The sequence below is a fragment of the Peromyscus leucopus genome, chromosome X (assembly GCF_004664715.2).
Source record: "Peromyscus leucopus breed LL Stock chromosome X, UCI_PerLeu_2.1, whole genome shotgun sequence".
NCBI lineage: Eukaryota > Metazoa > Chordata > Mammalia > Rodentia > Cricetidae > Peromyscus > Peromyscus leucopus.
The window spans coordinates 115,635,518-115,647,773 of NC_051083.1; the positions used below are offsets into that span (position 1 = coordinate 115,635,518).

A 12,256-nucleotide genomic window follows, 5' to 3' on the forward strand; every position below is an offset into this window, starting at 1 on the left:
TCCCTTGAAGCAACATGCAAGCTTTCTCTTGACATCACTGCTTTTTGGAGTTTGGTATTCCTTGTGGCTTCTTCTGTCATGGTAAATCAGCCAGTCATTCCCAATGGAAATGTAATGGTCATGATGAGCTTGCTAAGACAATTTTAATCGAGACTCTAGGCTTGGGGCTAGAGGAATTCCTCAGTTTTATGTACTGCTCCTGTCCGGGGCCTGAGTTGATTCCTAACAACCAAGAGGGGTGGTAGGTACTTACCCTCACACAGACATATACACATCATTAAAAATAATAAAAATTAATAAATACAATAAATAATTTTTTTTAATCTTAAAAAACAAAACTGAAGCTCTGCCCCTCCACTTCCTCTTTCTGTACCTCAGGGCAAATGCACTTGGTTCCAGTCCCTTTGTCTCTAGGTTACGCGTCCAGAGTACACTAGTGCATGGCTCCAAGCTACCACAGAGGAAAATATTGTAATGGTTAGTGGAATATGGGACTCTTCAACCTCCCATATACACAACTTTCCTAGGGACTTGCATGGAAGAAATTATGTATTGGTGGGGGGGTTGTGAAACTTGTCCGCAAGATGGCAGTATTGGTCCATAAGCATCAAGGAGTTGACTCTACCCCCCGCCCTTCCAATCTGAAAAAAAAGATTCCAAAGGCGAACCTTTTCTCCTCAATCTGAAAAGGAGTGAGCTTATTTAAGAATTTACCTTTTGGTTTCCATTTGCTATCCATAGCAGAGACATTAGGAAAGGCTGGAACTTTATCCCAGCACCAGAACTACGGAGAAACAAAGAAAAAGAAGCAAGACCCGCCTAAGGTACCCACTATCATCTATGATCAGATAGATGTCTTTTTGAAGAAGACTGTGTCCACATGGCCAAGTCTTCTGGTTTCTGCTCCTTTACCCACCAGCCTTGTATGGTATTAAACTTTGTGGTGGTTCTTGGGGGCAAACCTAGGGGATCCAGACCTAGGAAAGAAGAGAAAATGTTTAAAAACCAGGATTAGAGAACACAGCATGGTTCTCATCCAGATTCCCTTCTAAGTAGTCTCTATATTCTGAACTAGGCACTAGTCTTTTTGTACCCAGGGATCAGGCTGACTTTACTTTTTTTTTTTTTTTTTTTTTTTTTTAAACTTAATTACATTGTATTTGACCTCTAAAAAGTTCTAGTTTCTGGGCACTTTTTGACACTTAAATAATGTCAAGGTCTAGACTGTAGAAAATAAAGCATTCATATGTTGATATAAAAACCACAGCTCTCATCTTAAAGGGAATAAGAGATAGTTTATTCTGGAGCCATTCTGAGTGATCAGGGCCCAGGAACACAGACTTAGGTTACCCCAAATTCCATGTTCCAACATGGAAGCACTGTCACAGGGTTTTTATAGTTTTACAGAACAAGGAAAGCCATAAATCAAGACAACTTTAAAATAAGTTGGTGGATACATCAGAAGTAGGTTCAAGATGGTGAAAGCTGGACTACAAAGTGTGAGTACTCCAAATAGAAAAAGCAAACTGTATCTCCAAAAAATATTAAACAACAACTCAACAAATGTTTAAAACTGGCATCTCAAATTCAGAATTCACCCGTGTAGCCCAGAAATACATTCAAACAGACTATCTTCAGCAGTGACAGACACCATAAAGCTATAACTTTACCCTCTTTGGCATCTCCTTAACTGTGGACATATTAACATATTTGGAATATATGGACTTCTGTATTTTACTTGAGAAGACAGTTAAGAGATGATAATATAAAAGGTATGGGGCTTGCCACTCTGTTTCTTATATGAAAATCAATATTGTATCAATTACTCATCTTCAAATTCCACATGAAGTTTAAGCTATTCTATTCCTGTAAAAAATATTCATTGGGATTTTAGGGATCACACTGAATCTACCCCTTCTGTCTCCCACTTGTGTTTGTTCTAGAAGGAAGCATAATTCTTTGCTGTTGTGTTTTGGGTCCTCCAAGCCTTCAGACAATAAAACACCCTAGGCCCTTCCTAACCACACTGTGCCACCAGGAACTGGATTGTCCTTGCTGGTCTTACCCTGCTGCAATCTGCGCTCTACCAGATATTGTACAGTTGTAGCACAATGATGGCACGTGAAGTTCTGCTACCTTAGAGGCAAGAGCAGTAAACTCACACCCCCACACATCTTTCCTATGCCGCCGTGCCCCTCCCCCTCCCCCCCAAGACTGCCTTAAGTTCTTTGACACTTAGTGTCGCTCTCTAACCCGCGAGTCATCTTGACTGTGGAGAATCAGCATTTGTCTGAGTTGTTTCCTGTTTCCAAGTCCAAACTGGATAGAACATACTTTCAGTATTCCAAGCCACTGGTGATCCAGTTCGGGTCTCTCGACGTTCAGGTTCTTTGAGGAGTTACACCAGCTTCTAGGATATCTGATATCTTGGTGCTTTCTGCGTTTTCTGATATCTTGGTGCCTAATGAGCTTCCATTTTGCAGCCAGTCCTCTTTGCTGGGGATTATGGGAAAGAAACCGTGATGGTACCACATCGGCTAAAACTAATTCCACTTGGGGGCAGTAGTGCTCTAGATAAGCTCAGCAGCGCCATCTTACATCCTCTTCTCCCGCCCATTTGGTCTGAAAAAAAAAAAAAAGTGAGAAATGTGTGGCATCCATTTTGTTCAGTGTTAGGGAGCTAGCTTACAAGGCAGCCATTTTACTTTTGTTTTTCCTAATTCAAGCCGAAGAGTGAAAAACCACCCCTCATCAGAATCCTCATCTTTTGCCTCAATAAATTCTCTCTGGACTGTGTGCATTCAGGCGAGATTAACTCAGTGGTACTTATCCAGTAAGTGAAGGAAAAAGGAAAACGTAGAAGGAAAGCGCTTGAGCCCTGGGGACATCTCTAGAAAATCACAAGTCAAAGTGCTTTTTACTAGTTAGTGCAGTATGTTCTGCCTCATCTCCTGCTCATTTTTTTTTTTTTTTTTTTTTTTTTTGTGGGTTTGTGATACTGAACATTTGACCCAGGCCCTTGATTAATTTAGAGAAACAGTCTTACCGCTGCGTTATATCACCAACCCTTGATCTATGTATAAATTTATTCCCATGTTGACATTGAGGATTGAGCCCAGTGCCTCTAACAAAGCAATCAAGTACTCTACCACAGAAGTATACATCCAGCCTTTTTTCTTTTGAAGCAGAGATATACGTATTATATATTTTATATATACTTGAAGTATGTATATATACGTATACATACATACACACACACGTGTGTGTATATATACATATATATATACATAATACATACATATATATATACATAATACATACATATATATATATATATATATAACTTTTTCCTTTTCCTCCTGGACAAATACCACCAAGTAAATCACACCTGAATGCACACTGTCCAGTGAGAATTTATCTAGGCAAAAGACAGGGCTTCTGATGAATGCATATATATTAGAGACTTTATTTAATTACACATATAAATGGTACAATAGATTTCAGCATAAAATATGAAGTGGCAGTATCTAATGTCGTAGTATTAAGAGTTGATAAATAGTGCTACAAAGGCAAAAGTAATCTAGCTAAAGTTACCTATGAGAGCCAGACTGATGTGTTAAATACTGCCCTGTAGTTCACCCTCCCTTGCACATCTCATAATGGGATTTGCTTGCAAGTTGCATGATGTCCTGAGAGAGATATTCCAAAGCCAAAGATGTAATAATGTCTCTAGCTACTCGGTTGCTAAGAACATTGGTGAATTTAAAAGACAAAAAAGGACATGACTGCTCCTAGGTATGTTAGAAGAGAAGGTTTACAGTAGATAAGAGGGAGAGCATAGCCAGAGACATCTGGAAGGGTCTAGACTGAGCATGGCCTACAAACTGAACAGGGCCATGTGAGGAAGGGGGAGGGTGACCCAGAAGCCAAGAGGACAGGAAAGAGTCAGGAGACCAAGAAGGATTATAACCAAATTTCCGGGTTATATAGGAGAGAAAAGCTGGGGGGAGGGGCAACATGATAACAGATTGATGTATACCACTGTGCTCAGCTGTATAAGATCCTCAACTCCATCCTAAAGGGAACAACAGACAGTTTACCCTGGAGGAGGTAGTTTATTCTGGAGCCGTTTTGAGTGACAATGGCCTAGGAACATAGATTGAGTTTACTCCAAATTCTATGTTCCAACCTGGAAGCAGTTTCACAGGATTGTTATGGTTTTACTGAACAAAAATCATAAAACAAGGCAAATATGAGATACACTGGTGGCTGTACCAGAGATGGGTACAAGATGGGGATAGCATCTTGGGCCTATATGTCAACAGTTTCTAAGAGGTTTTATAGTCCATAGCTATAGTTTGCAAAGCTTTGAGACAGGTTTCACATAATGTGAACAACAATTTGTGAAAAGTTGTATCTACAATAGCTGACTGACTGATAAGAACTACAGTGATATGCCCAGGGATGGAACCACCTTATTGAGAAAATGCCTTATAGCTGGATCTCATTGAGGCATTAGCTCAACTGAGGTTCCTGCCTCTGATGACTCTAACTTGTGTCAAGTTGACACACAAATCCAGCCAGTACACACTCCTTTTGGAATGTATTAACAAAGCCCCTGTTTTCTTCCAACCAAAGGGCTAAGAAAGCAGTCAGATAACATCTAAATCTCATGGCTGAGTTTTCTCCTTCCTGATGGACTCACCAAATATATTTAGACAGTGTCATGATTTGTCACTTTATCTTTGTACTCTTGCTATAAACAGTTCATTAAATTGCCATCTCATTGGAACATGGAAGTTGGGGTAACCTATATCTGTGTTTCTAGGTCATAGTCACTCATATTTGGCTCCAGAACAAAGTATCTCTAATCTCTTGGAGTGTTATTTTTGTGTAGATGTTGTACCCGTTTTGTGAAACCTCCAGAGACCACCAGGGAGCCTGTTTCCAATGCAAGCACATGAAAGTCCTTTTATTGTCAGGTGCGAACCTGGACCACTGCATGGCAGATGGAGGGAAATGCAGCAGTGGCAGCAGGCCCAGGGTTAGAGTTTTTATAGGGAGAAACCACAAACCAGAAATTACATGCTTTGGCAATTTGGGATTGGGTAGAGGGGATATGGGGCAAGGTGATTTTTTGGGTTGGACTTTTGGCAGGGAACCAGAATTTGCTGAGCAGGATTATCTGTGCTATTCAACAGGATTGTCTGATATCTTCAAGGGCCATAAACTGCAGACAGAATGTCTACAGGAACATATTATCCTATATCTGTTCAGTTTGTCATGGCATATTCCTGAGGTCCTTCCTGGAACTGAGTACAGCAGGTGGTCTTAGGTGGTGGCCCTTCCCTAAAATGGAGTCTGTATTGCCTTCACATAGACAGTGAAAATGAAGACTCCTAAATTTGTTTGTCAACACTTTAGACCTCTACCACAAATAAAGGTAAAATTTAATACACCATGAAACATTGCTTTAGAAAAGTGGATACTCAGTGGTTCTGTCTGAAGTTTTAGCAATGCTTTTGTATGAATGAATGTCTCTCCAAATGGCTTTATGAGAGAATGACTTTACAGTCAGAAGTTCAGAGTATTTAGAAAATAGAAATGTGGCAGGTTAACAGATCACAAACTAACCTGCATTAAATAACATCACCCCTAAATCTGTTAATTATTTGCTAGAGAAGATGTTTCCCAGGCTTTAACCAATTCCTCCTTTCTGCCTTCATCCAAGTTACCCCATTAAGCAGATCTGATGGCACAATAGCAACTTACTTACTTACTTACTAATTACCATTGTTAAGTCCAAAGGAAATTTACCTAGGGAAAGGACAAGAGTGCTGATGGAGTGTAGTTATAGACTATTTGGCTTGAGGTGGTAAAACAAAAACAAAATGGCTGCCTTTTAAATTGGTTCTGAGTCCAGACAAAATGGAAGGCATGCTTACTTCCTGGCTTCTTTAGTCATGAAGGGTGATTTTTTTTTTCCAGACTGGACAGGCAGGAGAGTGGGGCAACACAATGGTTCCTTTTAGGTCATGACTGCTCCCACGAAGACATAGTTTCAACAGATAAGGTGCTTCCCTTGAGTCCTAGCAGTGTGGCAGTGTGGCCTTTAGGGCTCTGAAAGAGGATTGGGCCTTCCTTTTCTCCTAAGGCCTGAAGAGAGAACTGGACCCTAATCCTCCATTAGCGCAGAACCCAGAGGGTGAGGTGGACTAGCGGCAGCCAGGATAGGCTAGCACACCAACAAAGGAAGCACACCTTGTAGAATAGAACCTCAGTTCAACCCAGCTAGGACAAGCCTAGAGAAAAACCTCAAATGGCTGCTCAAGGAGACATTGTCTCATGTCACTGTACCTTGGCAGGTTTTCAGTTAGTGTAACTGTGCTGTTTGGTGGCCCTGAGGTGCTTATGTCCTCAGAGTATCTTGGGCGGGGATGTTTCAAAGTGAGTTTAAGACAAAACAACTTTATTTAGTATAGATGTATGTGTGTGCGTGTAGACAATTTGTAGAAGTTAGTTATCTCCTTCAAAGAGCTCCAGGAGATGGAAAATAAATTCTCAGGCTTGCATGCAAACACTTTTACTACATGGACCATTCTGATGATATTTTGTGTACCCTAATAAAATTTGACTGAAGATCAGAGAATAGAACAAGCCACTAGATTAAACATAGAGGCCAGGCAGTGATGGCACATACCTTTAATCCTACCTGAGACGATTAGGGAGGTAGCGATTTGTCTGGATCTCTGTGAGTTCAAAGCCACCCTGGATTATATGAGATTGACTCAGTCTAGGAGAGAAACTGAGCCAGGCAATGATGGCACACAACTCTAATCCTAGTACTTGAGATTTCACACCTTTAATCCCAATATTTGGGAAACACACACACGCCATTAATCCCAGCACTAGGAGGGAACTAACTATGAGGAGACAGGAACTAAAGCCTTTTCAGCTGAGGAAGCTCATTCAGCTAGAAGCCTATTGGCTAAGGTTTTTCAGGCTGAGGATTTGGTGAGGTAAGAGTAGGTGGCTGTGGCTTACTTTGCTTCTCTGATCTTTCAGCTTTTATACCAATATCTGGCTCCAGGATTTTTATTAAAATACCTTTAGAAATTCAAGTTACAGGCCATCTTGCAGAATTTTTGCTCTGTCTCTCAATCAAAGGAAACATGCTAAAACCAAATATTCCTTTAAAAGGAGGCATACAAGGAATAGACATGGAATTCTTTATCTCAAATTTAATTTTTACTTTTTATCCAATTTTTATTCATTGTCTATTTCTCATCAGCTTCTTAAATTTCCTTTTGTTTTTGACATAGGATGTAGCTCATATTACCCTCAGACTGAACAATGTACAGACTGCCCTGGAGCTCATGATATTCCCGCCTCAGGTTATGGAGCACAAGGAATACAAGTGTATACTACCATACCAGACTTATAGATGGCTGAAGTTCCTGATGCCTCAGACAAAAATCATATTATTCTCCACAGTTTCATAGTAGGTTGGTGATGAGCAAGCCTAGTGGACTATTCCCTTGGGTAGAGCCTGTTAAGCTTTTAGGCTTTTGAGCAGCAGTTCAGCTGAGATCCATTCGGATGAGGACTCAGAGGCTTCCAATCTCAGGAACAGGATCAGCTGAGGAATTAGCAAGGTAAGGTGGCTGTGGCTTGTTCTGCTTCTCTGATCTCTATTTGATATGTGAATTTTTTCATCTAGCCAAAGTAGATTGGACTCTTGAATCTTACCTAGCCATCGGGCCACAGTGGCCAAACCAAATAGTGCTTAATTCTACCCAGCTTAAATGACCAAGACTTACTGAATTCCAAATCTCCCTCTCTTTTGAAATCAGCTACTAGAGTAATACTCTAGGCTAGCAATACTGAAGCACCACCTTGACTTCCTGTTCCTGAATTCTGTGCCCTTCCCCTGTCAATCACTAGGCTGTACACTAAGACACAGGCATGGTACATGATTGCACCATGCCTCTAAGGTCAGAGACCTAGTTTGGATTTGGATCAATTTGATCTGCCACCAGGCCAGGGCCTGCCTTTGAAAAATCTCCTAGGGCCTACACAGAAATTTATGAGGTATCTGAAAGATAGCAGTGTTGTCCCAAGAGAGTGCAAAGCGTTGATTCCAGGCACTCTGTTCCCACCCATCAAATCTGTGGGGGTAGGGAGGAGCCAGATTTATACAACTTTACGCATCTTTTTCCTCCAACCTGAAAAAATCAGCTCCAGTCTTGGAATTCAGCTTTCTATTCCCATTTGATATCAAGGGCAGATCAAGTTGGAAAGGGCCAGACTGGCATCACACAAACAGAAGAGAAAGTGAGATGTAAAGTGCCTACCTTTAGCAGGTAGCTCTTCTTTCTAGCACTCAAGGTCCACATGGTCAGGTGTTGCATTTGCCCCCTTCTTCACACAGCAGCATTCTACTTCCAGCACTTTCTCATGATACCCAGTTGGCTTATGCTCTTGAGAGCTAATTTCAGGCATAGAAGAGAAAAGCAAATGCCGATACCTCAGTGACGGAGAACAGCAAATCTGGTTCCTTATCAGATCCACTTCACAGGTTCCTAGGGCATCATACTCTAGATACTGATATAGACAATAGGCCTATGTATCCAACAGCAGGAGGTTGACTACCAGCCTGTAAGGAGGATCTCTCAAGACTGAATGTTCCATAATCCTATTTGGAGTGATACATATGTGAAAATGACTTTAAATTCCAAAAGGATAGGTCACTAGATTGTATTTTTATCTTGTGCTTTTCTCATGTAACATTGAAACACAAGTGTTGACATAACATTCCAGAGCATTCCACAGCCAAGGGCTGTTTTCCAAGGTTTCAGTATCTACGCCTTGTTCTTAGTTGTTCTTTTTCAGTTGAGTATCAGTGTTATTTTTTTCCCTCATTAATACTTAAGGTATTTTTCACACATAGGATTCAGAAAGCACTTGGGAGCTAACCAAGAGGAAAGCACTGGCATTAAACTTTGTATTGCATCCTGATGAAATTTTACAGCTTTACTACATCTATCCCAGTGCCTACTCAGAGTTCACTGTAGACAACGAAATATACATAAATAAATATGCATTTAAGCCAAACCTTTTCAAATGCAAAGTGGGAATTAATTATAACAGTTGTAATGTCGATTTCAGCATGGACATCAATGGAGGGAGAGAGATATATTTAGTAAAAGAACCTCCAGCCACGAGCGAAGGGTTCTCAAGAGAAAGGTTTTATTACCTGATACTTTAGATTTCTGGGCAGTATTAGACAAAGTCGTAAGTTTGGAAAGCCTGCATTGTACAGCAAGGTTCTTATTCTCATTAAAATGGTTTGTTTTAAATTTACGTTTATCTCTGTGTTCATATGAATATATACTATGTGTGTGCACTTATCCACAGAGGATAAAGGGTGTGTTAGAGACCCTGGAGCTATAGTTATCCTGCAGCTATTAGTATATTGACTTGGTTGCCCAAACCAAACTCGGGTAGTTTTGGAAGAACAGGAAATTCTCTTAGCTGCTGAGCCAACTCTGGAGCCTTTTTTCTCATGTTCTTGTCCTGAATTCTTACCATAAAATTTTATATTTAGAGCTGTGCATGGAGGCACTTACCTGTGATTCCCGCCAGTACAAATGTTCAGGGTTGACGATCAGAGGTTGCTGACCAGAAGGGACAACATAACAGATTCACAGCTAATTTAGGACACACCGAGACACCATGAGCTATGTCCAGAAAAAATAAAATACAAAGCCATCAAAGCCCAATACTACAGCAATGTCCGTGAATAAATATCATATGTTAAAAAAATTCACAACTTAATTATACATGCTATAAAGTTTTTCAGCCAAACTCAAGTGGAAGTTATAGGTGCATATACTATTTATTACTCTTTAATACATGATGCAATATATGAGTTTGTGGTACAGATTATTAGATGCAGGCCTCTGAATAACCAGAGTTCTGAAAATTATTAATATTGTATGAAAGCAATATCAAATTACTGAATATCTTATTTTTCTGTGAATTCTCTTAGCCTCCAGAATAGATTCACACATATAGAAAACATCCAGGAAAAATTTATAATAAAATTATTCAATCTCACAAATATGTTTATTAGAGGGTTTTATGAATTAATGTAAGCAACTGTAAGCAAAAGTAGCAGTGTCCAGGGAAGGTAACTTAATTTAAGAAAAGGGACAAAAAATGCCAAATAAACAAGGGTCTACCTTAGAAGGAGCAAATGGTGAAGAGGACCATGGGGCATGTTCTGGTTATGTTCATGAAAGATGTGGGACTGGAGGATACCCAAGAAACACAAATACTACTTGACATTCTCTCATTCAAGTCACCTGACTATTAAACTAAGTAGACATGCTATTTAAAATTAACATAATATGATGTGATTATTATATTACAGTATATATGTATTATATATAGTATCTGTAAATTAATGCATTTAATTAATACATTTAATTAATCTGAGTTACTCTTCTAGACTCATTTCAAAATTTTCTTAACACTTATTACAGAAATGTAAATCAATAAATAAACAATAAACCTATCATTGTGTATTGTAAAATAAGTATCTTATGTTCAATTAATTAAATACAGATTGCTTAGTTCCAGAAGGTCAGTAAAACATTTTGGAGGAATAATTTTTAGCATGATACATTCTACAATTGAGAATATTTTAAAGCCCGGTGGTGGTGTACTCATTTAATTCCCACACTTGGGAGGTAGAGGCAGGCAGGTCTCAGTGACATCAATGCCAGCCAGGTCTACAAAGTGAGTTCCAGGACATCTAGGAATGTTGCACAGAGATACCCTGTCTCAAAAGATAAAAAAAGAAAAAGGAATATTTTAAAAATCATCATAGAACTCACTGTGTAGGGAGGGAGGCCAAACTATCCTCAGCCTCACAGCTATCCTCCTCCTCCAGCCTTGTGAGTGCTGGGATTAAGGAGTGAGTCAATGGAAGCATCGAAAGTCAGCTTCTGGAATTATCTTTGCAGTATTGACATCTATGAAAAACAAATGGAAACTACTGTAAATATCATTACATGTATAAGATACAGGATTGTTCATTAGAGCTAACTACTTTCAAACACAATATAGGCTAGTCAATGGAATACTACAATTGTGCCTTGAGGTATACACACTGAGAGGAAGAGAGAGAGAGGGAGTGGAGTTTAGTGACAAAGAAAAAAGGGAGGGGAAGAAGGATGGGGGAATAAGATGGAGGGACAAGGAGAAAGAGCCATTAATACCATTAATTCATTTCTACAATTGCATCCTAACAATATTATAGGTAAGATTTACTGCCATGGATATTTTTCACAATATTGGAACTAGGAAATTCCCTATGTCATAAACTATATATGAGAAAGACTACCGATTCCAGTCATGGGGAATGAACCCAGGTTCTAGGTAATGTTAGGCAAGGATTGTAATACCCATTGCCCTCTGTGCGTAAACTTTGTTTCTAAACCTCCTAGAGGATCTTCATTATGTGAAAATTGAAGCAAATAAATATTGCAAGACTTTTAAGGACACCATTAAGTAGCTAAAAAGAATGAAAATAAAGAGTTAAAAATAAGGAAATGGGAAATAGTCTACATTAACAAAAGGAAGAGTCCCAAGACATTGGCTACAGTTAGGCCTTAGATTGGCTTCACATTGAAAGGCAAAAATAAACTCCGACTGAAACTATTACAACATGGGAAACATTGAGGGAAGCCAGAATTGAAGCTCAAAACCAGGGCCTAGGGCATATAACACAAGTGTTGTACCCCTCAGCAGTAGCCATTGACTTGCATGTGTTAACTTCAGAGTATTTTCCTTCTAAATCTCAGAGGACATCTTTAGTCTCTAAAAATTACAAGAAAAAAGAGTACCAAAAATTTAAATAACACTAGGAAGCTGGACAAACTGAACGCGAAGGAAATGGAAATATAGTCTATAATAGAAAAAAAAGATCCTGTGTCCTCCACTAAATTTAAGCCTTACTTTGGCCAATTGTAGAAAATAAGACACACACATAAGACAAACACATAAACACTTTCCAAAGTACTCAAAGGTAGGCCAAGACTCAAGGCAGCCATCTTTGGGGCCTTTGTCTCTGGGTGTCGTTTTTTTCAGACAGGAAGGACAGGAGACAAGAACTCACAAGCTCCCTACTGGACCTCTACTGCCATCATGAGGATGGAGTTTCAAAAGTCATAGCACCACAGAGCTTCCT

General features: G+C 39.5%; 2 long non-coding RNA genes across 22 annotated transcripts in view; one reads left to right on the forward strand and one right to left on the reverse strand.

Annotated features, from left to right (window-relative positions):
• Positions 1-12,256, forward strand: part of LOC114710170 — a 103,335-nt gene that overhangs the window by 22,153 nt on the left and 68,926 nt on the right. The window lies entirely within an intron of this gene.
• Positions 1-12,256, reverse strand: part of LOC114710169 — an 85,236-nt gene that overhangs the window by 3,718 nt on the left and 69,262 nt on the right. For 19 of the 21 annotated variants that reach the window (XR_005089926.1, XR_005089928.1, XR_005089939.1 and 16 more), the window contains 4 exons: positions 10,902-11,039; positions 9,630-9,740; positions 8,355-8,488; positions 1,116-2,622 (listed from right to left, as the gene is read on the reverse strand). This is a non-coding gene — a long non-coding RNA (uncharacterized LOC114710169). Of the gene's footprint in view, positions 1-373; positions 978-1,115; positions 2,623-8,354; positions 8,489-9,629; positions 9,741-10,901; positions 11,040-12,256 lie in introns of those variants that run through there. The other 2 variants (XR_005089934.1, XR_005089932.1) reach the window with 2 other exon arrangements.